This window comes from Schistocerca piceifrons, chromosome 2 (assembly GCF_021461385.2).
Source record: "Schistocerca piceifrons isolate TAMUIC-IGC-003096 chromosome 2, iqSchPice1.1, whole genome shotgun sequence".
NCBI lineage: Eukaryota > Metazoa > Arthropoda > Insecta > Orthoptera > Acrididae > Schistocerca > Schistocerca piceifrons.
This window is the reverse complement of record NC_060139.1, coordinates 749,899,467-749,926,175: the sequence shown is the minus strand read 5'-3', so window position 1 is coordinate 749,926,175 and position 26,709 is coordinate 749,899,467.

Genomic DNA, 26,709 nt, shown 5'->3' with positions numbered 1-26,709 from the left:
TCGTAGGATTTGTTGAGCTGAAAAAAAGCATTCGACAATGTAAAATGGTGCAAGATGTTCAAAATTCTTAGAAAAATAGGAGTAAACTACAGGAAAAGAAGAAGATTGTGCAATATGTACAAGAACCAACAGGGACCAACAAGGATGGAAGACCAAGAACGATGTTCTAGGATTAAAAAGGATGTAAGACGGGGATGCAGTCTTTCGCTGTTGCTGTTTAACCCACACACTGAAGAAGTAATGATGAAAATAAAGCAAAGGTCCAAGAGGGGGTTTAAATTTCAAAATGAACGGATAACAGTGATAAGAGTCGCTGATGACATCGCAATCTTCACCATGTTTAATTGGCGTTTAGAGAGACATCTCGTGGCAATAATGAGATATGCAAGTTACTTCGTGGCCCAGTCCAACCCACTGCAGCACCAGTTGGGCGTGAGCTAGGGCACCTTAACGGCCACGTTACTGCAGCACTAATCTGGCGCGAGCTGCTATTTCCTGTTTGACCTTTTCTCTTCACACCCATTAAACATTAGGTCCATAAAAAGAATCTGTTCTTATCAGCCCAATATCTGATACGTTCTGCACCACAGGTCATTCAGAAAGTCGGTGGTAGCTTGCGGCAGCGTCCCAGTAGCGGTAGCTTTCACTGGTCTGCTGATGTACTAGTGTGGCCTTACACTTGCTCCTGCGCCCACATACCTTTCTCGTGGTGATGATGATGTTTGGTTTGTGGGGCGCTCAACTGCGCGGTCACCAGCGTTCGTACAATGCCCTAATCTGTACACAGTCCAATTTTAGCCACGTTCACGAATATTGATGATGATGAAATTATGGGGACAACAAAAACACCCAGTCCCCAGACACAGAAAATCACCAACCCGGCCGGGAATTGAACCTGGCACCATGATCCACAGACATTAGCCACTAGACCACGAGCTGCGGACATTTCTCGTGAATCAGGATATCAGTTAACGATTACGATATCAACGTCCCTACAGTAGTTCCTGAGATTAATATGAACAGAAGGCGACTAATTTATACAGGTATGTTGGATCAGGTACAAAGAGCACTTTTACTGATCTTGTCTGATAGCCAGAGCTATCGCTTCGTTGCAGAAATGCATCGTTGCTGAAACAAACAAGTCTTATGCCAAATTCTCACGGGTTGCGGATACGAAAGCCCGTCACGCCTGTACACCGGTTTTCGTTAATTTTCAGGACCTGACCCCATCAGCCGTGATCATTGGTGCTTCGCACGCACTGAAGTATTTACGAAGACTTGACTCAGTCGTCCGCGTAAAGCACATGGTACGTCTCGTGGGAACGCACCTTAAGTTCCGCGTGGCGGATACGTTTGCTTTCCGCCGCTAGACTTCAGTAAGAACGCAACAGTTCCAACTGCTAAGAAGACAAGATAGTGACAGGTGAGAATATTACAGAACTATCAGTTTAATAAGTCATGGTTGAAAAATACTGACACGAATTGTTCAGAGAAGGATGGAAGAATGGTAAAACTGGCAGAAACTGACCTCAGGGAAGATCAGCTTAGTTCCGAAAAAAATTATGGGATTCGAGAGACAACACAAACTCTACGACTAATCTTAGAAGATAGAATGAGGAAAGGCAGATCTGCGTTTATCGCATTTTAGATTTAGAGAAAGCTTCTGACAATGACGACTGGATAATACTCTTTCCAAATTCTGAAGGCAGAAAGAATAAAATACGTGGAGTGAAAAGTTATTTACAACTTGTACAGAAACCAGACTGAAGTTATAAAAGAACGTGAAAGGAAAGCAGTGACTGAGAAAAGAGTGAGAGAGGATTGCAAGCTATTCTGATGTTATTCAATTTGTACACTTGGCAAGCAGTAAGGAAACCGAGGAGAAATTTTGAGGTGGAATTAAAGGTGAGGGAGAAGAAACAAAAACTTTCAGGTTTGTCAATGACATTGTAATTATGTCACAGAGAGCAATGAAATAGGGAGATCAATTGAATGCTATGGATAGCGTATTAAAAAGGGGTTATAAGCTGAACCTCAAAAAGTAAAACAAGGGAACTGTAATTTAGTCGAATTAAATCAGGTGATACTGAAAGAATTATAATAGGGTGTCAGACACTAAAATCGGTAGATGAGTTTTGCTATTTGGACACCAAAATAAATGATGCCCCTGTGCAGATGATAGAAAATGCAGACTGACAATGGCACGGCAAGTATTTCTGAAAAGGAAGAATCTGTTAACATCCAATATAAATCTAACTATTAGACAGTCGTTTGCTAAGATAGTTGTCTGGAGTGTAGACTTGTCTGAAAGCGATACATGGACGATAAACAGCTCGACAAGAAGAGAGTATAAGCTTTTGAAATGTGCTGCTACAGGAGAATGCTGAAGATTGGATGGATAAATCGAGAAACTAATGAAGAGGTACTGAACTGAACTGGGAAGAAAGAAATTTATGGCAACACTTAACTAAAAGAAGGGTTCGATTGATAGGACACATTCTGAGGCATCAAGAAATCGTCAGTTTGGGAAGTGTAGGGATAAGAATTATAGAGGAAGCACAGGGGATGAATACATAAGCAGGTTGTGAGTGTGTGGGTTTTATTTTGTCAAGTTGCGCAATGGATTGATACAACAAGTACCCTTTGGCTCCTGCAAGAAACAATTTCAACCTCACACTACTACAGAAGTCAGACAGACACTCCTAATGTACCATCAAGAACTGCTTGAAAAACATTCAGCAACAAATATCTTCTGGAGTCGTCCACTGTAAGGAAAAGACACAAAAATATTCTATATTCTTACATAACTAGTGGAATACTTGGGTACTGGAGTATTGCTAGTTAGTGTAAGAAAAACATTAAACGAACGAAAAATATTATTTATTGAAAAAATTCTGAGAAATCAAGTGAAACTTTTTCTTATAAATTAATGAATTTCCGGGTTCTTTTCAGAATAGTAGATTGCCTCTTACGGATAGGAATGCTATTATTTTACAAAGTTTCTTTTTCCTTTTCTTTAAGAATGTAATTGAAGACGTAGGTTGCAACTGCTGCTCTGAGCTGAAAAGGTTGGCACAGGAGAGGAATTCGTGTCGGGCCGCTTAAAATCAGTCAGAAGACTGATCAAAAATAAAAATAAAATCAAGAATGGGCAACGTAGCGTGATATCACTCTCGTCTAGGTGTCACGGTAATTAAGCAATGACACGCATATTTCTAATGTGAAAACTCTTAGCGCCAATGAAATAAAACAAGCGTTATTAATATTTTATACCTTTATTCTTCATGTGTACATATTCCAGCCCTCTGCCGCAAGAGGCCAGCGAATCGGAGCTTGTAACGTGGCAGTATGTCAAGCAGCTACACTGAGGTGACAAAAGTCATAGGATAGCGATATATGCACACACAGATGGCGGTAGTATCACGTACAAAAGGTATAAAAGGGCAGCGCTGTCGTTTGTACTCAGGTAAGCCATGTGAAAATATATCCAACATGATTATGGCCACACGACGCGAATTAACAGTTTTTGAACGCGGAACGGTAGTTGGAGATAAACGCAGTGACACTGCATTTCGGAAATCGTTACAGAATTCAGTATTCCGAGATCCACAGTGTCAAGAATGTGCCGAGAATACCACATTTCAGGCATTATCTCTCCCCTTGGACAACGCAATGCCCGACGGCCTTCACTTAACTATCGAGAGCAACGGCGTTTGCGTCGTCAGTGCTAACAGACAAGCAATACTGAATTAAATAACCGCAGAAATCAATTTGGGACGTACGACGAACGTATCCGTTAGGGCAGTGCAGCGAAATTTGGCATTAATGGGCTGTGGCAGCAGATGACCGCCTGCAACGCCTCTTCTGGGCTCGTGACCATATCGGTTGGACCCTACACGACTGGAAACTGTGGCCTGGTCAGATGGGCCCCAGTTTCAGTTGGTAAGAGCTCATAATTGGGTTCGAGTGTGGCACAGACCCCACGAAGCTATGGACCCAAGTTGTCAACTGGGCACTGTGCTGGTTGGTGGTGGCTCCACAATGGTGTGGGCTGTGTTTGCATGGAATGGACTGGTTCCTGTGGTCCAACTGAACCGATCATTGACTGGAAGTGGCTCTGTTCAGCTACCTGGAAACCACTTGCAACCATTCATGTCCCCAAAGAACAACGGAATTATCATGGATGACAACAGGCCATGTCACCGGATCACAGTTGTCGGTGACTGATTTGAGGAACATTCTGGACAGCTCGAGCGTATGATTTGGCCACCCCCATCTTCCGACATGAATCGCATCGAACATTGACGGGACATAATCGAGAGGTCAGTCCGTGCACAAAATCTGCACCAGCAACACTTTCCCACTCATGGGTCAATATTGCTGTAGCTGATTACCAACGACTTGTTGAGTTCACCCCACGTCGAGTTGCTCCTCTATATTAGGAGGTATCCCACAACTTTTGCCACCTTCGTGTGCGTCGGTGCGTGAGAAAGAGCGTGCCGCAATCGAATTTATAATTAGAAGAGTTCGTCAACAGACGGAGTTCCCTTTCCTTCAGCATGACAGTGCCAGACCATATACAAACGCTGCGACATCTACAATAATCTGATGCTTTCGTTTCACTGTCACCGATCATCCTGCTGATAGTCCCTACTTGGCCCCTTCCGATGTGGATCTGCTTCCAGAACTTAAATAACATCTTCGAGGACTTTTATAGTGATGAAGCGGTGCAAGCAGAGGTGACGTGGCTACGTGAACAAAGTCATTCTACAGTGATAATATCAACAAACTGGTCTCTCATTGGGAGAAATGTGTTCGGCGCCAGGGTGTGTAGAATAAAGATGCAGAATGTTAATAACGCTTGTTTTATTAAAAAAAGCTTTAAGAGCCTTCACATAAAAAATTCGGAGACTGTACTTTTCAACATACCCTCGTACGTGTGTTTGCTGCTTAAAAGTAGTTCTGAGGGAGATTGAATGATCACGTGCCAGGAAGAATTGTCGAAGGTTTCACATGTTGAAACGTCCCCTTAGAAAAATTAATGAATTACTGTGCTGATAAACCCCTTACGTTATTTGATTTTCAAAACTGAAAACTGAACGTACTCAGACATTTCTCTCTTTACTTATTCTGATCATCACTAAACTAACACACAATATTTTTAGCGCAACGCGATCTGACTTTCAATAATCCCTGCAAAAGAATGGCCCTGACTAACAATAACCTGTACTTTTCTTGAATCACTTACCTCACGAAAATCTTCATTACTCGAACTACTGCAATACAGCGAGCGCCAATACTGCCAGCTAAATAAAAGATTCTAACTACTGAAGGCACTAACTACTGACAGGCATAGTCAGAAAATGAAAGATTTTGATACAGACCAAACAATGTATTTACGTTAACAGTGTTCAAAAGTCATAAGATAAATATATCAGTTCATGACATCCAGTCTTACAAATTTACTCTCTCTCTGATGAACACACGTCCAGATCATCCGCTCTCAAAACTCCGCCATCTCTCTCCCCACATCCACCACCGCCGGCGGCTCACCTACAACTGCGCAACGCTACGCGCTCTTCACGTCCAACTGCCCAACACTAGAATATTCCAACAATGCAAACCAGCCACAGACTGCACACGGCACAGCCAGTGATTTTCATACACAACGCTACGTGGCGTTACCGATATAAAGACCTAAACAGCCTACTTACAATGTTAAAGGTACCACTTGCGAATTACGGTTTTGTTAGGGGATAGTTCGGGATTCTATGGGAGAGACTACAACACCACGAGGAATAAGTAGTCTACATCAGTTTTCCCCATATAATGTCTTGTTCCTTGAGTAGAAGCGCTTGCTCTGTTGGAAGAACCCATTTCAGGCTAGTAACAGTATAACATTCCCCCTGACCATCCATTAGAGTTCTAGAGAAAAGAGGCTGTTGCACCACACGCTGCAAGTATCGTATTCGATTGCACGGCTGCAGAACGAAGGCCCCATTCAGATCGGCTGGCAGACATGAGATATGCTTACCTCGATCGGTGCTTCGGTTCACTGGCGACGTATTTCCGCAGACACCCTATCGACTTACCTGCTCAGCAAAAGATACGAGGAACGTGAAGCGGTGCATATGCTAGTGCTGCATTGCACTTACTAGCCCATCGTAAATGCCACTACTAAATATTTTATTCAAAGCGATCATAATTTTTTAGTTCATGCACTAATCCGTTACAATTATAAGGCTTCCAGTGGTAAATAGCACACAAAATAAGTACAAAATGTCCTGCTTTACAGCCTTTACTGACAATACTAGATTGGTGTAAACAGCGAATTGGTAAGAATTGCATTTGTAAATTTTACGAGGGTTTGGTTATCTAAAGGTTAATTAACTTAAGGTATTGTACAACTTTATTGTGAAGCTTTCGACAAAAATGATTTTACTTGCAGCTTTAAACCGAAACATAACACATACACTCCTGGAAATTGAAATAAGAACACCGTGAATTCATTGTCCCATGAAGGGGAAACTTTATTGACACATTCCTGGGGTCAGATACATCACATGATCACACGGACAGAACCACAGGCACATAGACACAGGCAACAGAGCATTCACAATGTCGGCACTAGTACAGTGTATATCCACTTTTCGCAGCAATGCAGGCTGCTATTCTCCCATGGAGACGATCGTAGAGATGCTGGATGTAGTCCTGTGGAACGGCTTGCCATGCCATTTCCACCTGGCGCCTCAGTTGGACCAGCGTTCGTGCTGGACGTGCAGACCGCGTGAGACGACGCTTCATCCAGTCCCAAACATGCTCAATGGGGGACAGATCCGGAGATCTTGCTGACCAGCGTAGTTGACTTACACCTTCTAGAGCACGTTGGGTCGCACGGGATACATGCGGACGTGCATTGTCCTGTTGGAACAGCAAGTTCCCTTGCCGGTCTAGGAATGGTAGAACGATGGGTTCGATGACGGTTTGGATGTACCGTGCACTATTCAGTGTCCCCTCGACGATCACCAGTGGTGTACGGCCAGTGTAGGAGATCGCTCCCCACACCATGATGCCGGGTGTTGGCCCTGTGTGCCTCGGTCGTATGCAGTCCTGATTGTGGCGCTCACCTGCACGGCGCCAAACACGCATACGACCATCATTGGCACCAAGGCAGAAGCGACTCTCATCGCTGAAGACGACACGTCTCCATTCGTCCCTCCATTCACGCCTGTCGCGACACCACTGGAGGCGGGCTGCACGATGTTGGGGCGTGAGCGGAAGACGGCCTAACGGTGTGCGAGACCGTAGCCCAGCTTCATGGAGACGGTTGCGAATGGTCCTCGCCGATACCCCAGGAGCAACAGTGTCCCTAATTTGCTGGGAAGTGGCGGTGCGGTCCCCTACGGCACTGCGTAGGATCCTACGGTCTTGGCGTGCATCCGTGCGTCGCTGCGGTCCGGTCCAAGGTCGACGGGCACGTGCACCTTCCGCCGACCACTGGCGACAACATCGATGTACTGTGGAGACCTCACGCCCCACGTGTTGAGCAATTCGGCGGTACGTCCACCCGGCCTCCCGCATGCCCACTATACGCCCTCGCTCAAAGTCCGTCAACTGCACATACGGTTCACGTCCACGCTGTCGCGGCATGCTACCAGTGTTAAAGACTGCGATGGAGCTCCGTATGCCACGGCAAACTGGCTGACACTGACGGCGGCGGTGCACAAATGCTGCGCAGCTAGCGCCATTCGACGGCCAACACCGCGGTTCCTGGTGTGTCCGCTGTGCCGTGCGTGTGATCATTGCTTGTACAGCCCTCTCGCAGTGTCCGGAGCAAGTATGGTGGGTCTGACACACCGGTGTCAATGTGTTCTTTTTTCCATTTCCAGGAGTGTATCTTATGTGTCGAAAACCTAGTAAACTGCAGTATAGTGGCACTCTTTTAATTCTATTTCCCTCTGATAAGCTAACTGTTGTTGACACTTAACTATTACTAATACTGGTTGTGGCTGTATTGTTAGCGTTACGCATCACACAACACGACGAAAATGCTGTTGTTGTGGTCTTCAGTCCTGAGACTGGTTTGATGCAGCTCTCCATGCTACTCTATCCTGTGCAAGCTTCTTCATCTCCCAGTACCTACTGCAACCTACATCCTTCTGAGTCTGCTTAGTGTATTCATCTCTTGGTCTCCCTCTACGATTTTTACCCTCCACGGTGCCCTCCAACGCTAAATTTGTGATCCCTCGATGCCTCAAAACATGTCCTACCAACCGATCCCTTCTTCTAGTCAAGTTGTGCCACAAACTCCTCTTCTCCCCAATCCTACTCAATACCTCCTCATTAGTTACGTGATCTACCCACCTTATCTTCAGCATTCTTCTGTAGCACCACATTTTGACAGCTTCTATTCTCTTCTTGTCCAAACTAGTTATCGTCCATGTTTCACTTCCATACATGGCTACACTCCATACAAATACTTTCAGAAACGACTTCCTGACACTTAAATCTATACTCGATGTTAACAAGTTTCTCTTCTTGAGAAACGCTTTCCTTGCCATTGCCAGTCTACATTTTATATCCTCTCTGCTTCGACCATCATCGGTTATTTTACTCCCTAAATAGCAAAACTCCTCTACTACTCTAAGTGTCTCATTTCCTAATCTAATTCCCTCAGCATCACCCGACTTAATTTGACTACATTCCATTATCCTCGTTTTGCTTTTGCTGATGTTCATCTTATATTCTCCTTCCAAGACACTGTGCATTCCGTTCAACTGCTCTTCCAAGTCCTTTGCTGTCTCTGACAGAATTACAATGCCATCGGCGAACTTCAAAGTTTTTACTTCTTCTCCATGGATTTTAATACCTACTCCGTATTTTTCTTTTGTTTCCTTTACTGCTTGCTCAATATACAGATTGAATAACATCGGGGAAAGGCTACAACCCTGTCTCACTCCTTTTCCAACCACTGCTTCCCTTTCATGCCCCTCGACTCTTATAACTGCCATCTGGTTTCTGTACAAGTTGTAAATAGCCTTTCGCTCCCTGTATTTTACCCCTGCCACGAAAATGCTACATAACATTATTCAAATGGTTCAAATGGCTCTGAGCACTATGAGACTCAACTGCTGTGGTCATAAGTCTCCTAGAACTTAGAACTACTTAAACCTAACCAACCTAAGGACATCACACACATCCATGCCCGAGGCAGGATTCGAACCTGCGACCGTAGCGGTCGTGCGGTTCCAGACTGTAGCGCCTTAACCGCTCGGCCACTCCGGCCGGCTAACATTATTCCCTCAAAAAAAATGTAAATATAGAAAAAGATATTTTTGCTGAAGCAATTAATCATAAACAATGTTACAGTGAGCACATGAATTTGCAACGCTGGTTCACAACGCCGATTCACACACGACGCGGCAGTATCACAGAAAAATAAACATAGCAATCAAGACAAAGGACAGAAACAGATTCATTTTCGCATTCGCGTCATCGCGACTACATTTCACTAACTTGCAAGCAATCGTACAGCACTGAACACATAAAACGGTAATCAGAATGAACAACGCCAACTACGTAAGTGCAATGCAGCACTAGCATATGCACCGCTTCACGTTCCTCATATCTTTTGCTGAACAGGTAAGTCGAAGAGTTCTACAGAGAAGAGGCTGTTGCACCACACGCTGCAAGTATCGTATTCGGCTGCAGAACGAAGGCCCCCGGTCTAAAATATGACTTTAATTTAAAGCATAATCTGCCAGGTGGGTAACTAATCTGATGTGGAACTGCAACTCCGAAGTATCATAACCTGTCTTCTTGAGCTGTCCTCCTGCTATTAACGGGCTTGATGAACAGTTGTTAAAGAAAATGCATAACACTGCAGTAATTTTGCTGTTGCCTTTACGCGCAATGTGATCAATGGCCTCTTGTGAGATGACCGATTTCAAATTTTTATCGCATGCAGTTCCCGTCGCAATGTTCTCTCGCCAGCGGGGTGGGATGGACCTTCATTCACTGCCTGCAGCTATTCCTGTCAGTTTTGGAAGCTATTTTGATTCACAAGGCGTGAAACGCGTTTCTGGTCTCTCTCAATCAGCATGTTTTCCCGACAACAATGATGACGTCCTGTTTCTGTATTACACCACCGCATGTTTAACTGTTCGCTGTGAAATACCAATAATTCCAGTAACTTCAACACACCGAATGACCACGGGTATGGACAAACACGATTGCCCTTTTTTGCTACTCTGTACGTCCTTATCTTTACCCTAATTTGTGTAAAAAGTCCGCTTGAAAAACAAATGTCTCTCTGATTGCCACTGCCTTATGCTTACGTAGAGGCATTGTGTGTGCGGTTGAGCGCGTTACTCGATCGCTGAGACATCTGTAAAGGCTTAACGATTCATCAGTGCGCGGGCACTGGGGTAACAAATTTGTAGCCCTGCTAGTTCTGCAAGATTCGCAGGAGAGCTTCTGTAAAGTTTGGAAGGTAGGAGACGAGGTACTGGCAGAAGTAAAGCTGTGAGTACCGGGCGTGAGTCGTGCTTCGGTAGATCAGTTGGTAGAGCACTTGCCCGCGAAAGGCAAAGGTCCCGAGTTCGAGTCTCGGTCGGGCACACAGTTTTAATCTGCCAGGAAGTTTCATATCAGCGCACACTCCGCTGCAGAGTGAAAATCTCATTCTGGAAACATCCCCCAGGCTGTGGCTAAGCCATGTCTCCGCAATATCCTTTCTTTCAGGAGTGCTAGTTCTGCAAGATTCGCAGGAGAGCTTCTGTAAAGTTTGGAAGGTAGGAGACGAGGTACTGGCAGAAGTAAAGCTGTGAGTACCGGGCGTGAGTCGTGCTTCGGTAGCTCAGTTGGTAGAGCACTTGCCCGCGAAAGGCAAAGGTCCCGAGTTCGAGTCTCGGTCGGGCACACAGTTTTAATCTGCCAGGAAGTTTCATATCAGCGCACACTCCGCTGCAGAGTGAAAATCTCATTCTGGAAACATCCCCCAGGCTGTGGCTAAGCCATGTCTCCGCAATATCCTTTCTTTCAGGAGTGCTAGTTCTGCAAGATTTGCAGGAGAGCTTCTGTAAAGTTTTGGAAGGTAGGAGACGAGGTACTGGCAGAAGTACAGCTGTGAGTACCGGGCGTGAGTCGTGCTTCGGTAGCTCAGTTGGCAGTTGGACAGTCTGCGTTCGGCAGGGCAGCAGTGCGCACCGCGCTCGGCCGTCCACGCCGCTGCGCGCGCGGAGTGTTTTGTTTACTTCCTCGTCACAGCGCTTCTCAGTCGAACAAGCTGTAATGGCCAACTCTTACAGGAAGAACACTCTTAAGTTCACCTTCTCAAACGAATACGCACGACCCAAAGCACTGGCCGTCGAACGCTTCCTACGCGAAGACGTGAAGATCCCGCGTGACGAACTCATCGGCATACACCTATCGATCATTAGCAGCGTCGTTTATGTTAAGATGACTTCCGACGCTGCCTGCAACGAGATCATTCAAAGGACGCGACATGGACTAAAATTTCGGCACTCCGACGGAAACGTCGGGCCTGTGGATGTCGACCATGCAGGACTTGGCCTTCGGACGATCCGTGTATTCGAACTGCCTTTCGAGGTGGCTGAAGATGAAGTCATCGCGGCGCTAAGTCCGTTCGGAAAAGTCCAGAGCCACGTAGCCGAGACATGGGCACAGTTTACGACGTATCCGGTGCTTAATGGTGTGAGACAAGTCCGAATCGATCTCAAACGGCACGTTCCATCATACATTTCTATCGGCGGCTGCCGTGCGGTAGTCATTTACGACGGACAACCTCGAACATGTTCCGGTTGTGGCCAAGAAGGCCACGTCCGTAATGAATGCCTGCAACGCCGCATCACACAACTAAGGCCCGACGATACGAACACCGACAGAACCGTGACCACCCTTCCAGTCACCTATGCGGCGACACTGCACGTCCAGCCCTCACAAGGCGCCGTTCACGAGCGTCTCTATGGTCCGATACACCCGGAGGTGTCCCAGCACCTTGACACCGGCGATGCCGCCCGTGAACATGTCCAACAGCCGGGCACACCCACGCTAGAAGATCACAAGGATACCAATGAGAGTGTTCTGGAGAATGAAGACCGCATCATAGCACCCGCGGCTTTTGTACCGGAACGACGTGAATCTCTTCCTTCCTCAGACACCGAAACTCATTGCCGAAAGCAGAAGTCGCCCAAACGACGAAAAAAACGCCGCAAGACATCAGAATCGACCATTGAGCCCCCTCTGCAGGACGAAGAAATGCCACATCACTCCGACGGAGAACACGATAACACTTTCTCCTCTGCCACGGAGACGCGTCATCCACAAGACGGTGAACCGTCCGACAGAGATCGTGCGCAAGCCCCGCGCCCAGAAGCCATGGAACATAGCACGCCTGTTGTCACCGACGCCATTGAGCCGACTCGGCCAGCGCTGCCACCTCTCGCCGATGTCAAACCTGTCGGACACCTTTCATGGGCGGATGACACGGATTTCCCACCTCCATCTGATGCGGAAATGAGATCTGTTTCTCCGTTCGACCAAAACTAAAATGGGGGAAGTTTCTACGGCGAATCCTGCGACTTCTATGGACTTCCAGCATCCACAACAACAATCTTCACCAGCTACGACCCTATCAACAGCACGGATCTCCCATCAGGCGTACCGAATAGCTACTATCAATACTAATAATATCGGCTCCCATGCTAAACTTCAACTGCTCCGTGACACGCTAAGAGCAGCGGACATCGACATCGCCCTGTTACAAGAACTGAGGACAGCGACTTGGACTGGGTGTTATGGATATGAGACGTACGCCGCCCCTGCAGCTATAGAACACACAGGCGCAGCCATCCTCCTCCGAGAAGGAATTGCAGTTTCCGATGTCGCATACCTCCCAACAGCGCGAGGGGTGGCCATAACAGTTGAAGGACTCAAAATCATAAATCTCTACGCCCCATCGGGCACTGATAAACGGAGGGATCGCTCCCAGTTCTACGCAGAAGATATCACGCCTTTATTCCTCGGTCGATACGATCATCTCATCGTAGGTGGAGATTTCAACTGTGTTCTCGAGCGCACAGACCAATACCCCCATTTCACCACATGTCCCGAACTTCGCTTCCTCGTCCGCCGCCTTCGTCTCCTCGACACTTGGCGAGTGATACACGGCGACCGCCCGGGGTATACACACATCACGAGCCACTCCGCCAGCCGACTTGATAGAATATACATCTCTAACGCTCTAAAATCAGTACTCCTCGACGCGGAACGTTGGCCGTCTGCCTTTTCGGATCATGACATCTATATCTGTACCATGAACCTACGTCGACAATCTATATGGCGCAGTGCAGGACCCTGGAAACTCAATGTCGCGCTCCTGCGGGACCCTGAATGTCGACAACAGGTCACCGACACGTGGCACACCTGTGTTCAACGCATTATGCGTTACGAGACCACACTGCAGTGGTGGTTGCTGTGCGCCAAACCGGCCATCCGACGCACATTGACACACTATGGCAGAGCAAAAGCCAGGTGGAATCACCATACCACTGATTTCTACTATAGCGCTCTACGTGAACTCATGGATCATCCTCCATCCCCGGATCGCCTCAAAGAAGCTCAACGCATCAAGGCAAAGATTCTATCCTTGACCAGATGCCGTCTAGAGGGAGCCATTGTACGAGCCCGCAGCCAAGACAGGATTAATGGTGAAGAACCTTCTATGCATCATATTGTTCAAAATGTTCGTCGACGCCGACAGGCTTTAATGACAACTATAGACTTACCTGATGGACGACGGCTGACTTCGCAAGCTACCATTGCGGATGCATTCACAACGCACTATAGACTTTTCTATCAAGAAGTACCTGCCGGTGCAGAGGCCATTGCTGAGGTTGCCCATGAGACACTTGGTACTCTAAACGCAGCAGCTGCAACCCTCCTGACTGCTGAAGTGACCACCGACGACGTCCAGGGCGCTGTGGCCAAGGGGTCTCTGAATCGATCTCCCGGCCCGGACGGTTTACCTCTCGAATTTTACAGAACCTTCCAAGATTTGATGATGCCACGATGGAGGGACATGTACTGGGAACTTTTGTCCGGCGCGGCGAACCCGCCACCAATGTTCATGGAAGGCTTACTTGTACCAGTCCCGAAACCCGCAGGAGGAACACGACTCGACAGTTATCGGCCGATCACGTTACTCAATTCGGACTTCAAGATTTTCACACGCCTTCTGGCAGTGCGACTCAAACGTGTATTACGGGACATTGTCTCCCACGAACAAACATCCTTAGGCGGCGATCGTAATATACAGACGGCCCTCAGTGAATATCGAGATGTGATCGCTGTGGCAACACACTCGCGACTGCCAGGCGCTTTAATCTCCATCGACTTCAAACAAGCGTTTGACCGCGTCAATCATGCATTCCTCAATGCAGTGATGGACCGAATGGCAATACCCCCGACGTTCACGCAAGTGATTATGCGGCTCCTTCGTGGAGCAACGTCCAGACTTCTCGTCAACGGCAGACTTACAGAACCTATACGGATTGAACGCTCAGTACGGCAGGGTTGCCCTTTGTCGACGGTACTTTATGCCATTGCGATGGAACCACTCATTTGCGGATTACGGCGACGTTTGACAGGTATTCCACTCCGGGATCATATGTTCCGCTGCCGAGCTTACGCGGACGACTTGGCCCTCGTCGTACGTTCAGCGGCTGAAGTACAAGCTGCGATGCAGTGGATTACCCGTTACAGTGCAGGGGCAGGGAGCGCTATGAACGTGGCAAAATCATGCGCCATGAAGATCGGCCGCGGCCTTCCCGCAGACAGCGTAGCTCCATTTCAACTGGTAGACACCATTCGTTGTCTCGGATTGGTGTACACGCGAGACATTCGCCGCACCTCGGCGATCAATTTTCGTGCGCTGCTGCAACGCATCCGGGCCAACATACAAAATCACATACTACGCCCGCTGAATATGTGCCAGAGAGTCACGTTCGTCAATACCCATCTGGCAGCTCGGATACCCCATATAGCGCAGATTCTGCCCATCACTGCGACAATGGCGGCCAGGTTACAGGCGGCATTCGGCTATTTCATTTGTTCTGGACACATCTTCAAAGTCCAGTATGAAGCTCTCACCTTACCGAAGCGAGACGGTGGCCTCGATCTGGTTAATGTGAGAGCCAGGACAACGGCACTTTACACCAATACAATGCTCCGGTTATGGAAAAGCCAAAATGCTAGTTTCACTGGAATGTTGACCACCGAGCTCGCGCCTGTTTCAAGACGCCCACCGACGTCTTTGGCACACATCCCACCTCCGATGTCACATATCGGCCGTTTCTTTTTGGAGTACAGCTACATATGCACCGAGCTCCCCAGGACCAGGAAGACGACCACCCGCGACATCTACCGCCTTCTCCGAAAGTCTCCACCCCGCAACCCCGTCGAAACACGTCACCCCCAGGTTTCATGGCCTGCAGTTTGGAAAACGATCCACCAACCATATCACACCACTGACACCACCTCTATGTGGTACCTTCTCGTCAACGGCAAGTATACTACAAGACAGAAACTGCATCGCATCGCACTGGTGGACTCACCCCTGTGCCTCAAGTGCAATGTCGAAGATACAGATTTACATCGTTTTGAGTGTGGGCCAGCAGCAGCTGTCTGGACCCTCGTACAGAAGATTGTGGCTTTCTACCTCCGAGTACCACCACATCACGTTTCTCCCACTATGATGATATATCCCGACACGATCTACTTTCCATCGGCTAAGTGGCACGCCATCACATGGATCAGTGGCATGGCTGTCGACTACCTCTTCCGAGACGACATCGTCGATCCGGCGGACTTTTGGACACGCCTCCAAGTGTATCACCACACCCTTCGCCGGCAACGACACTATCGGACCACTTTCGCGAACTATTTACAGAGCATTTTCACCAACCCGCCTCAAAGCTGGAATCTCAACGAACCGTGCCAGCCAAGGCTGGACGATCCCACGTTCCCCTTCAATGGTCAATGATAGAATGCATTTTGTTCTGCTGGCGCGCCAAAGTGGGGCATGGCGCGGAAAGTATTCCTATTTTATTTCAGTTCTCTTTCCTCCTCCTCTTCTAAGTTTTTTCTTCTCCTTACACTTGTTTATCCCTTTCACACATAGCTCTCTATCTGCAGCCTATTTGTTTTCTTTCTCTTGTGCTCCAAAAAAAAAAAAAATAAATAAATAAATAAAATAAAATAAAAAATTAAAAAAATAAAAAAATAAGAAAAATAAAATAAAATAAAAAAAAAGAAATGCTGCTGATGGTGAGACTGTACACTCATTTATGTTACCAAAAAAACATACAAATACAAAAGAAGGCCGTTGCGGAAATATAGCTACCTTTTATGTTTTACGTTTTCAAAGGACATTGTGTTATTTATGAAGAACGTCGTCTTTTATTTTCATACCCAAGAGGTTTTGATTTGTTTTCTTATATATATATAAAAAAAAAAGAAAAAAAAAAAAAAAAAAAAAAAAAAAAAAAAGTTGGTAGAGCACTTGCCCGCGAAAGGCAAAGGTCCCGAGTTCGAGTCTCGGTCGGGCACACAGTTTTAATCTGCCAGGAAGTTTCATATCAGCGCACACTCCGCTGCAGAGTGAAAATCTCATTCTCTTGTTAATGGTTCATGTGGGCCCACCATATATAAACTTCTGCCATTCATAGCCCTATGTCCTGGATGGTAGGTATAAATGGTTGTGACTATCCTGGTACACAAGAAAAGGTGGCCTTCACCTCTGCCCTTTGCACAGTTTACCAGTCGTGGGGGGAAGTTGAATGTCAGTGCAACTTGAAACAGTCTTCTTACAATGGGAGCAATCAACACAAACTCAAACTGTCGTGCTCAGAGGAGAAGCAGGAACAATGCTGTAGATTGATTTCATCTGGGCTACTTCACAGCGATCCAAAATGTGTAGCCTAGCTGTTTGTGAAACATTAAATGATTTAGCGGTACAAAAGGTTTCTTCCAATGTGGGAGTCTGGCAGTTTTAATTCCCTCAAAGTGAACTTGTTCATCTGGTGAGAATTGAATTACAATGTCCCACATGATGGGTCGGCATATGGCGTATTACAAGCTGGGAGTAGAGGAATATGGGTGTTTCTGGCACAGTTTTAATTTAGGTGGTGGGCCATCCCCAGACCCTCCCCCCACACCATGGTGTAGATGTGGCCATGTCACACTAATGATGTCATAGATTTTTCCTCCTCCACCATCCCCTACCCCATCTGCCCTATTGTGTCACATGAGAAACTATCATGGCACCCACAGGGTGATTTGCCAACAGACCAGTAGTGGCTCCCCTTTGTCGGCATCTTGTGGCCATTGTGTTGGTCTCACTTTGCTGTGGTCTGTCAGCTTATAGCAATTGCATCAAAGACATTTCCTGGAAGGAGTGCTCACTTAATAATATACTTCCTGCTTTCTGTGTGAAGGATGCTCTTCCCTTGTGAACCACCTCATCCTCCAGTGTGTCTGAGCCTGTAAACCTGTAGTGGCAACTTCAGAGACCTTACTAGAAACACCAACAAAGAATGGTGCGTTACCTGTCGTCGCAGTCAAGTGGGTGCTTTGAGGCATTCCTCAGCTTACCCTATTTTTCTCGGAAGGATGGTGACCACCTGTGCTCTTCAAAGACGCTGACCCAAGCAAGAAGTGGTTCCTAGAAGGCTGGTGCTTTCTTATCTCTGCACACAAGTGCTTGTTTCAAAAGCATTTGGAATAGTTCTGTGGCACACACTAGGATGTTGACTGTGGCTTTGATGCAGCTGACAAATGGTTTTTCAGGGTGGACTGGTCTGCACTGACAAAGACATTCCCTGTCTTTCCACCTGCATTACATATGAGGGTGGTCCTGAAGGATGTGTACAACTCCGTTCCAGGGGATTTGCATCTGTTTGATGCAGTTGACATCCAGTTTTCGTGGAAGGACTGGCGAATGCAGACAAAGGCATTCCATGTCTTCCCACCTTTTTCTGTGGGAAATTGATGGGAGACTAGTTCACAATACTACAACTGTGATGTCACAGGCTTCCCCCCTCCCTGTCCCACACCTACCCATCACTTTCCCTCACATCCTAATGTCTCCCACACAGAAATTGGCAGGAAACACTCAGTCTGTACTTAGCTATTGGTGTGGGAGAACATATCTTTATTTCATTATTTTCTTGATGTCCAGATATTATCCTGTTGTAAAATACTTCCTAAAATTTTGTTGTGTGTGTTTATCTTGCTGTGTGGAGACTGACTGGTCCAATTCGCAATACCACCACCAAAGGGCGTTCGAAATTGGCAGAAAATTAACAATTTTTGGGATGTGTTGGTGTTACCTATTGGAAAATGCTTCCTATCATTTTATTGTGTGTGTATGTTCACCTTGGTCTGTGGAGACTGACTGGAGAAGGATTCTACTGCTGCTAACATATATTCTGCATAAGGACCATGAATATAAGATAGAAGAAGTTAGTGTTTATATACAGGCATATTGGAAGTCTTTTTTCCCTCACTCTGTTTGCAAATGGAATAGGAAATGAGTAGTAGTGGTTCATAGTACCCTCCGCCATGCACTGTACAATAGCTTGCTGAGTATGCATATAGATGTATATTTAGTCTACCTATTAACATGTCAGTCTATCCATTAATAGGCACACAAAACAAGAATGTTTATCAAGAAAACAAAAGATCGATCTTCTGCTGCTGATTGTCTCTCTCAGTAAAGATCTCCACATTAGCCTCTAATTTTCTCATTGCAGTCACTTCATGAGGCATGTATGAGAGGCTGTAATATGTTTGGCCACAACAATTAGAAATCTTCCAGTCTTTGACATATAGCAATACATACATCCATCCCTGCTAAGTCTCTCAAAATTCTATCATATTCCAACAGCACATAGTTATTTTGTATGCATTGAATATTGTATTTATTGCATTCAAAACCTGTTGGAGTAGGTATACTGCTTTGCATTGAACTTTCGTTGATCTTAGAATGATTGAGTGACTGAAATCAGAAACAGCACATTTCCATCTCAGTGCTCCCACTACCTGAAGCAAGACAATACCACATATCCACTCTCACTCCACTGCAACACATACTGCTTCCTGCAGACAACATATACGCATCATTAACTTATGCTTTAGGAGCACACTCTAAAATGACTCTCGAGCTATTAACTTTAACTTAGCAACACCAAGCACAATGAGTAATGATGCACTAACACTGCTGGTGTTCAATAACAGAAATGCCAAGACAGAAGATGTTGTACTTAACCAGCAACTGCCTCTCGGTACATATATCAATTTTCCACACAGGTTATCTGGATCAATCCCACCTTCATACCTCACCATACATTCTCAAATTGCACTGTAAATCTGAGGTCATTGTCAGCTGCTATCCCAATATTAACAAGCACAGACCTGTTTGTGGCTAGATGCTATGTACTGGTGACACCTCAACACTACACAGTCACTGTCCACCATGCATGTGAGCCCCATCAGTTTGTGTTATGTGGCTGATCCACAAAGCAAAAGCACCATGTGGATGCTGCTAAGATCATATAGATTGGCATACTCGATTCAAATATGTAACAAAAAAATCTTTGGGAAAGACGACCTTTTGCTCCTGGAAGCATGATAATGGAATGCATTATGTATGGAAGTATAAAGACAATCATTTTTTTACCCAATCACTGCGTGAGATTGGGATGGAAGGGTAATCGATAATACTGGTGTAATGTATCCTCCACCAAGCACTGTACAGTAACTTGGGTCGCATTTGTTTTATATGTAGGATGTTTGCAGGTGATAGAGTTGTCTGCATGGAGGTGGGAAGACCTTGGTGGTGCTGTTAGTTGACCTGAATTCCATACACAGTCATCAGAAGCATGAAGCACAGCAAAATGCCTAGCAGTAAGCATCTGGAATGAGCTGAAGAAGAATGCACATGTTGGGGTAAGATTCATCCGCTGGTATCTTAATGGAAGCAACTCAAATACTAAGGACTGACAGGTCAGTGAACTAAAGTAGAAGAATATGTCAGACTCAAATTCATTTGCATGGATTTTAAAGGGACTGTAATCCACAAACTAAGTAGTGACAGAGTAGGAGGCGGGTGGCTGCAATTCCCTGGAGACCACATTTTCGATTGAGGTGTATGAGGCATTAAGATAACTGCGCTAAGATAACTGGTGGAGGAGACGTCGACTCTGATTTGGTCTGGTATGTACCTGTTGGTTAACTGGCTCTCGATGTACTATAGTCAAATAAGTGTGTAGGTATTGGGTTTGTTTCTAAATAAATAACGACACTACACATATGTGTTCCACCATGTGGATATATCCTGTTCTAGGCAAAATATGGTATCATGGTCCATCCAATCCCAAACAGCATGTGGGGGGAAAATGAACAAGACTACGTTTAAACGCCGAATTTTTCCCCACTCTTGAAATACCTCTGAATTGTGCATGGAGGTGAGCACCAATGTAAATGTTTCAGTGGATGATGCTGGAAGCTCTGTGATAGCGTTAGAATTATATTATGGATGTACATCCCAAATGAAAAGCTGATGATGCATTTCTCATGAAACACTATGCTGTCAACAAAAACTCTGATACTATTAAGCTATGATAAAGGAGATTAGGACATGTACAGGGATATATTTATAGACAATCATTCGACATCGATGAATTGCAGATGTATCATACATTCTTTGCACAGTCCTCATATAGTACAGGTGCACCAATAAGGCTTCCTTGGCCATTAAAAAACCTATATCTGGCCTAGGGATCATAGCGGATATTAGGTTATATACAGAGGCATAAAAACATTCATTTTTACTCGATCATTACGCATGTGACTGGAAAAGAAACGAAGAAATCGATAGTACTGCTACGACGTAGTCCACACCATGCAGTGGTTTGCGAAATACTTATTTAGTTGTAGGCTCCTGTCTATAGCACAGTTGAGACACCAGTAAGCTATAGCGATTTGCGGAGGATTGAGGTATGGTGGGTGTTGGAGCTGAATGTAGTTAAGTGTAACTACTGAATCTATAATAGCCAAAGAGACCTGCTATTCTTGTATTAAGTAATTACCTACAAACCACTAGAAGCAGTACCAGTCTTAAAAAACATCTGAATACGAGCATCCCAATGGTGGTGAATTTTTCCCTGACCATTAGTATGCTATTTTTTCTCATTGTGATCTCTGCCTAGTCAATGGGGGACTATACAGCCATCTAACTAATGGAAGACTGCTGTCAGAACATGATGGGATTTCAACAGAGTTAGCAGAAGTCTGTGAATTGGTGGGGCATATCTCTTAGCCGTCAAAACCAGCTGATTTTAAATGTTATGTATCAATGACTGAAAGATTCGTGAGCATATGGCGAGCAAGTGATACTCTGACAAAAGGGGAGTTGAAAGGTGAGCTCTATACCACTTCTTTTACGTGTTGTGGACATACATATTACAGTCTGTCACATACGGCTCGCAAAGTGACTGCAATGAGAGAATTAGAGGCTAACACAAAGATCCTTATTGAGAGACAACAGCAGCAAAAGTTCCATCTTTTGTTTTGTTGATAATTAAGGGACAACATGTGTACAAAAGGATGGAGACTGACATCTTAATAGGTGGACTAAATTTACATCTACATCTATATGCCCACTTTGCATGCTAATTGTACAGTGCATGGCGGAGAGTACCCTCTACCATACTAGTCATATCCTCTCCTACTCCACTCGCAAATAGATTGAGGAAAAATAACAGAGTTTCTTACATCTCCATATCAGCGCTAATTTCTCGTATCTTATCTTCGTCCAAATACTGACAGGGAGTCCGAGGTGGAAGCATTTGTTTCACATGACTTAACAAGTTGAGTCTTGCAACGCTCATTCTTTGCTCCATGGTCAAGGTCACCTGCAGGTCTCTCCTTTCGTATTCGTTCTGGCCACTGTCTCTCCAGGTTTTTTTGTATACTGACAGACGGAAAATTATGACCACCTACTTAATAGCCAGTATGTCCACCTTTGGCATGCATAACAGAGATGCGACATGATGCTAAATCAAGGAGGCCTTGATAGGCCGCTGGAGGAACATGGCAGCAAATCTGCACAAAGAAGTCACCTAATTCCCGTAAATTCGAAAGATGGAGGTGATGAGCTCTGATACCACATTCAATTACATCCCAGACGTGTTTGATCGGATTCAGATCTGGCGAGTTTGGGGGCCAGCACATCAATTGGATCTGGCCGCTGTGTTCCTCGAACCATTCCATCACACTCCTTGCCTTGTGGCTTGCTGAAAAATGTCACTTCCATCAGGAAACATGAGTAGCAGGACAAGGGGAGCATCACCCCACATTACATTGTTGCCAAATTTATTCAAGATGGTGATGAAGACGTCATCCAAGATGGAAGCCTGTAGACTTGGCAACATTGCATGACATCATCCAAGATGGCGGATTTTGGCGGGAAGATAGGTCAATTGGGCTACCTCCAATAACCTAACCCTCCAGAATAAAATTGGCGGGAAATTCAAATACCACCAGGATAATGCGTCACACCACGAAAATGGTGGGGAAAATAGGCCACTTGGGCTACCTCCACTAACCTAACCCCCAGAAAATTGGCGCAAAATTTGAATTTTGGCGGGAAAATAGGTCAATTCTGCTATGTCCACTAACCTAACTCTACAGAAAAAAATTGGAGTCAAAGTCAAATTCCAACAGGGTAATGGCTGCAAAACCATACTTCTCTTTATTATTATTCATTTTTATTCATTATCATTTACTATAATTCATTATCATTTGTTATTATTTATTATTATTGGCCTACCTCCACTAGAAAATTGCGCCAAATTCAAATTCCAACACGATAAAGTCTCGAAAACTGTACTTCTATTTATTATTCTTATCATTTATTATCATTTATTATTTATTCAAGATGTCCGATTTTGGCGGGAAGAAAGCCATTTGCGTTACATCCATAACATAAATCTGTCACAAGATCAAATTCAAACACCATAAGCGATCACACGTTCGAAATAGTCCACGTCCTACGAACTTTGACTGTCACTTATGTTTTTTTACTGCTAACCTAACAATATCGCATCAAATAATAAACTGCACTTGTACTAACGTAATTCACATCCTCTGATTTTGCACGGTAAGAGGATTGAAGTGTTTATTTCAAGCAGTACCATCATCACTTCTTCTCCAACAGACTTAGTACACATCTTCGAGATGGCAACACCCAGTGCGCTCGCCGCTAGGTCCAGACTCCAACTGACTTAGTTCAAATCGTCGCCAGCAGAGGAGGCTACCCCTGGCGCCACCAGTCAGCAGTAGCCCGCGCACACGCCACTGGTCCAGCGTCTGCTCGGACCGCGGGGCTCCCGTGGCATAAATATGTTTTGCTCATTCGCACCTGCCGATTCTGACGTCACAACAGTAGGTTGTCAGTTCACCACGTGTATTCGTCCCTCCCACATGTTTCGCGCAAAAATTGTTCGCCCGAGAGTGGAATCTTCCTTAACGTCACACAACCGCCGGTCCACCACGTGGTTCGCATACAGAAATTGGGGGCGATGCTTTCACATCAATGGCCAGTGCTGCACTTAGTGTAAAATTCTTCGCACTATCAAATCTGTTGCATAACATTACAGTACATCGAAGGTGTCTTTTCCATTACATCCGCACATCGGTTACACATAATGACTGAGTGACATAGCTTGTTTGAGTTGGGGGAGAAGTTTTGTCGGTGGGAGACAACTTCTAGGGGTTTTTAGCAGCTAAACAGCGATTGCGTACACGAGTGCAAAATTACGAATAACTCGAAATGGAACGCCGAGCCATTATCTGTTCCATCACGGCGACATATGAACTTAAATGTAGAGCTCATGAAAGACTCTCACACAGTAGTTTGGAAACTTTCCACAATGCTGCCAAACTCTTCTAGTTTCCTTATGTTGTAAGCGTGTTTTACTTAAAAATAATTCAGTGTTATGCTATCTGTAGTAAGAATATGATTTACATAGTGTGATGTCTAGTTTTCTGTGAGAGGTCGTGGATCAGAGCATCTTAATACCAGTTTAGAATATGACATAGAGGTCGAAGTCGTGGCAGAAAAATGAAATGTTTGGCAGTGTACAAAGCGCGTTAGAAAACAATGTTTCAAACAATTAAAAGGGCCACAGTGGGCGTTTCTTGCGATTTACAGTATAGTACGTGGGATACGATCATTCTCCTAGAGTAGTGATGAAACTTTAAACTACCATCTGTAGTGTATCAATAACTGTGTTTTTAATAGGTTTGTTCGACATAGGGAGCAGTAGCAGCCGCAGTTTGAGGGGTAAATTCAGTGAGGGGCGAAGTATGCCGTTAGGAAGGCCTGGAGGGCTGTACGCTGTGCTGTTCTGGGAAGCATTGCGAAATCTCTCTCTCTCTATCTCCGTCTCTCTGTCTCTGTCTCTCTCTCTCTCTGCGCTGGACCCCCAATGCAGCTTTGCATCAACTCGCGAGTAATGGCGTCTATGTGAATTCCATATCGGATGAAGTTATTTGAGCTTCTATAGTTGTTAATTTTTGTCTGCTAGGGAGGTAGAGAATAACGATGATAAGATGTTGGGCCTATAGATATGAATGGACGTGGATCTGTAGTACTTTTATGTAGTTTGGGAACGCACCACAATGCTCGCATTACCATGTTCTAGACGACCGAACAGAGAACTCATTATGAGCTGGGCTGCTTTCATGATCAAGTGTAACTTTGAGAAGATGGTGTGTCTGCAGTGGAGCCTTATTCTCCCCCTTGTAAATTGTTTGGTCGACTGCTTCTGCACATTTGATGCCTGTATTTAGTTGAGGGAATATGGATTGTGGTGTGTTGGACACACGTTTGTCTGTTCTCTAGACGTAGGAAAGACCATTGTTGTGTGTGAGAAATCTTGTGGAACTTAACTGCTAAGGTCATCAGTCCCTAAGCTTACACACTGCTTAACCTAAATTATCCTAAGGACAAACACACACACCCATGCCGTAGGAAGGACTTGAACCTCCGCCGGGACCAGACGCACAGTCCATGACTGCAGCGCATTGCCGGCCGCGGTGGTCTAGCGGTTCTAGGCGCTCAGTCCGGAACCGCGGGACTGCTACGGTCGCAGGTTCGAATCCTGCCTCGGGCATGGATGTGTGTGATGTCCTTAGGTTAGTTAGGTTTAAGTAGTTCTGAGTTCTAGGGGACTGATGACCTCAGATGTTAAGTCCCATAGTGCTCAGAGCCATTTGAACCATTTTTTTTTTTTTTTTTTTTTTTTTTTTGCAGCGCATTAGACTGCTCGGCTAATCCCGTGCGGCAGACTGTACTTGGTTTGTAAACAATATTGATCATGTGGGATGTGTTAGATCACCGACTTCCGTATTCGAGAGTGCGAATATCCGTTTACTCTACTTGTTTCTAGTTAGTCAGTGGTTTACAGTACCCTACACCTCGCTAAAGTTTGGTGTTTGTGGAGAAATAATTTACAGTCTATATCTTGCTCATTATGTTGCGTTAGCGATCGGGTGGCTAGTGCTGTGTGCTTGATATCGAGAAGTACAGCGAAAATTGTATAATATCATGGCGGAAATATAGGTGTCCTTGTAATTGACTAGTCTGGAGATGACTGTAGAAATGCGAGAAAGAAAGCGGAATGAGTAGAGCGTTTATGCCAAGTGGAAAGGAGCATGTTTCTGAACGTCAGTTCTGAGAGTGACTTTGGCTTGCTGATCTAAAGGGGGTGATTTGGTATGGTTGGGGATATGAATTGTATGTTTACTATTCGAGATGGTACTAGGTGATAAGTTCCCTGGTTGGAGATAGGTTGACACTCCAATATTCTTGCTAGTATAGTATGTATTTGATGACTTGTAGACAAATTTCCCATGTTTAGTTGTCGGTGCAAAATGGTGATCAGTGTAAAATAGTTCATTACCACTGAGTGAGGCGTCTGTAGAAAGAATGAACAAGTTGGGGGTGTATAGATTGAGGGGATTGTCTGTGCAATTTAGCAATCTTTGCAAAATAATCACTGGAAGTCCGAGAAAGAAAAGATGGATGATGCTTCGATACCTGCGGCATAAGTAATTCGACTGGTAAATTCGATAAGAGCAAATGAGAACGCTCAATTGATTGTGGTCGGATATAGGAGCAGTGAGAACATTTGCGTATGTTGAGAGCAGGAAGGCTATCACGTTATGTCTGGGAGGAAGACTGGATAAGGCGATATTTTGGAAAACAGATTCTGTTAGGGTGAGAAATTTCGTGTACACAAGCTGAGGCATGAAGAAAGCAGGCGTTAACTATTTCTGGGACACTATACAACTCCCGAGAGGTCGACTTGGCTCTTTTTTTTCTTTTTTTACAAAGAGATGTGACGTAAGGATAAGATTGGGAAAGTTGTTAGATGAGTTTCTAATTATGCGCGTGCACTTGGTAGTGTTGCGTCGGTCATGCTGGAGTGCTGGTACAGGCAGTTGAGCGCGTGTGTCAACACACTCTGTGCTGTTCTGCATTCAATGGTAAAGACAAGTAGCGCCTGGAGATGCCTCGAATATGAGACTGGCGTGAACGCGCTTTGGTGGCAGTGGCTGGCA